At 28.2% G+C, this 3,343-nt stretch overlaps 1 non-coding gene across 1 annotated transcript; it reads right to left on the bottom strand.

Annotated features, from left to right (window-relative positions):
- Positions 1 to 2,762: 2,762 nt before the first annotated feature.
- On the bottom strand, positions 2,763 to 2,869 carry LOC131169867 (small nucleolar RNA R71). Its single transcript, XR_009140806.1, has one exon. It is a non-coding gene; the product is annotated as a small nucleolar RNA R71 (small nucleolar RNA).
- Between the last annotated feature and the right edge of the window lie 474 nt (positions 2,870 to 3,343).

Here is a 3,343-nt window from a genome sequence, read left to right on the forward strand (position 1 = left end):
TCTCTTATAAATTAATTAGATGTATAAATCGAAAGTAGAAAAGTCTTCTCCGCTCAACATTAGTCATCACCCATCACTTGCAAACTGGTAGGGAACTGCTTAACTGTATTAGGGTGTATACACCCATCCAATGAATAACTGATATATCATTAAAATAATTGTGGATCCTATTACAAAACATGGTGAGTTCTACTACAAAATATAATTTCTTAACTTCTAATTAGTTGGGTGTATAATAGTTTATACACCTTTGTGCAACTAAGGATTTTCCTTCAATTTATAGTCTCTCTCATCACTTGCACGAAGTTATCAAACACATTACCGCCACTGCTGTCGACGTGTTAGCCTGTGAGTTCTATTTTTTAATGATGAGGATAAGTTGTTGAAGTCCCGAAAAATTTGATCCTATAAAACCATTTTCAGTTTTTTCCAAGACCATAATTCAACTAATAATTCATTACTTGTTACTCATACATTTTCAGTACTATTGCCCATAATATGAAATCGTAACATGTATATCATTGTCATTAGCAATTTGACAACGATTAAACCACAGATTCATGAGAAAAAAAATTGGGTTGATTCTCTCAAAAGAAGTACATATACCTTAAAGATGTTTAAAAAAAAAATTATATTTAACTTAAAGAATTGATTCAAAGTTCAACTATATATTATATTAATAAACCTTATTTTATTTATATTTTTCAACTTCATTTAATTAATAATTTCATATATGAAAATTTTAAATAACTAATTGATTCTCACTGTTCACAAATCATGCATGTCTTCCATTTTTTGAAAGACATAAAATATTAAGATCAATTGGACAAAAAAAAAATTAAATTTTATCATCAATTTGTAATTTTATTTTAATGTTTTAATTTTGATTTTAATATCCTAATATTTAGGTTTAATTGTATCTAATTTATAAAATAAAATTTGTAATTGGACGTAAAAACCAAACTTTTATAATAATTTGCAATTATAGCAAAAAATTACAATTTTGAAACTTTTGAGATTGTGTGTAATTATAATTAAAGCTAAAAATTAATTTGGAGAAATAAATTTTGTCTAACAAACTTATAATTATAGTAACCAAATGCTCTAAACTTACAATTATGTAACGAAATGCCCTAAAAGGATTTTGTGCTTCGATAATTAAAGTGATTGATTATTTTAAAAATTAAGACCACAAAAATTAAAAGAATAAAATCAGCTTATTTAAAACATATATAGATGGATTTTTATGGATTTGAGTAATAAGATTTAAAGTTTAAAACGTTTAGCTATCATAACTATAAGTTTAGTGGATAAAATTTAAATTTATCTGAATTAATTTTAGATTTTTTACTATAATTCTCAAATGTTTGAATTTATGATCCAAAATTGGAATATTTGGATACAATTGCAAATAACTGCAAATATTTAGTTTTTGTTTCAAATTTTATTTTATCCAAACATTAGGATAAAACTGTAAATTAATGAAAAAGTTTAGTGTTTTTTGTCCAATTGCCCTATTGTTAATAAGTATATCTCTCAATCCACCAAAACTCAGGTTTATATTCCCCTTCTCCTCCTCTATAAACTGAATACATATATATATATATATATATATATATATATATATGTATTCAGTTTATAGAGGAGGAGAAGGGGAATATAAACCTGAGTTTTGGTGGATTGAGAGATATACTTATTAATAATAAGTATATCATGAAGTCATGAACTCAAAGTTTATGCACCTGAATTACAGGTTAAGAACATAGGAAATCCAAATTTCAAATTATAAAAATGAAGAGAGATCTTACCTTCTATCATATAGATGATTCCCTCTTTTTTAATTAAGCAAAAAAAAATGTCAGTATTAAAAGATATATTCACCATAAACTTTTATGTATTTCTAACGGACTATGATGTCATTGGCAGAAACAAATTGTGAAAGAAAATAATTGAAAATGATTCTAATTTTAATTTCTTGAATTCATTTATGCACAAAAAAATGTTGAAAACGCATTGGATTCAAATGGCAATTACTAGAGTTTAAAACTTAACAAAGAGCAAAATAAATATTTTTTGACATAGGGCTATTGGATTCAAGTAAATTTACCAATGAATCCATAGGATTCTATGACCCCACCTTCTTGAGGCCAAATTCGATTGTTTTCTAGGGTTTTGAGGCATTTTTCTATTTTTACTTTGATTTCTTTTTATTTATGACAAAAACTTCTCAATCTGGTAAGTTGATCTTTGATCCAAAAGCAGAAAAAATAGCTAAACAGTTGAGAAAATTGGCTAAGCAAGCTAGGCAAATTTCGAGTACATCTGAAGGAGTCCAATCTCCAAGGGAATTAAGTTCGAATTCAGATTCAGATTCAGATTCAAATTTTGAAAATGAAACCATGGCTGTTAGGACTTTGAAAGAGTTGGCTGCTCCTGATCTAAACCAACAGCCTTTGTGTATTCAATATCCTGCTTTAAATGTTGCTTTTGAGTTGAAATCTGGACTAATCCATTTGTTGCCTAAGTTTCATGGTCTTGCAGGTGAGGATCCACATAAGCTTTTAAAAGAATTTCATGTTGTGTGTTCCAGCATGAAACCTCAAGGAGTTTCAGAGGATCAAATCAAGCTTCGAGCTTTCCCTTTCTCACTGGAAGGTGCAGCTAAGGATTGGTTGTATTACCTTCCTTCCAGATCTGTCAACTCATGGAATGGGATGAAGCAGATATTTTTGAAGAAGTATTTTCCTACTTCCCATGCTGCCAATATAAGAAAAGGAATTTGTGACATCCGGCAGTACAATGGAGAGAGCTTGTATGAGTACTGGAAACGATTTAAGAAACTGTGTGCAAGCTGTCCCCATCATCAAATAAGTGAGCAGCTATTGAGTTTAGTGGCACATGTATAATATACACTCAAGGATATCATTAATTATTATCACTTGAATTATTTATGAATGCAACCAATAGTTAATAAATAAATATTTAAATAATTAAATTAAAGTATTTTAAATTTTTAAAAAATAGTTGATAATTGATAGGATACCTATTAATTATATTGTATACAATTCTATAATTAAAAATGTTCATGCAATATTATTTTTTTTATTTAATAAAAATAACTTTTAACAAATAAGTGGTAAATGAAAAAATGGATTATAATAATAAAGTATTCAATTGCCCTTGAAATGCGGTAAAATAAATTGCTATGTATATTATCAATTGCCCTTGAAATGGGGTGAACGTGCCCTTTGATGCGGCCTGACCTGAAGTCAACTACCCGGTGGGAACGGTGGCTCTACATCAGTGATCTGTCATCACTGGCAAATTTGTCCACTTTGACATT

This window comes from Hevea brasiliensis, chromosome 1, assembly GCF_030052815.1.
Source record: "Hevea brasiliensis isolate MT/VB/25A 57/8 chromosome 1, ASM3005281v1, whole genome shotgun sequence".
Classification (NCBI taxonomy): domain Eukaryota; kingdom Viridiplantae; phylum Streptophyta; class Magnoliopsida; order Malpighiales; family Euphorbiaceae; genus Hevea; species Hevea brasiliensis.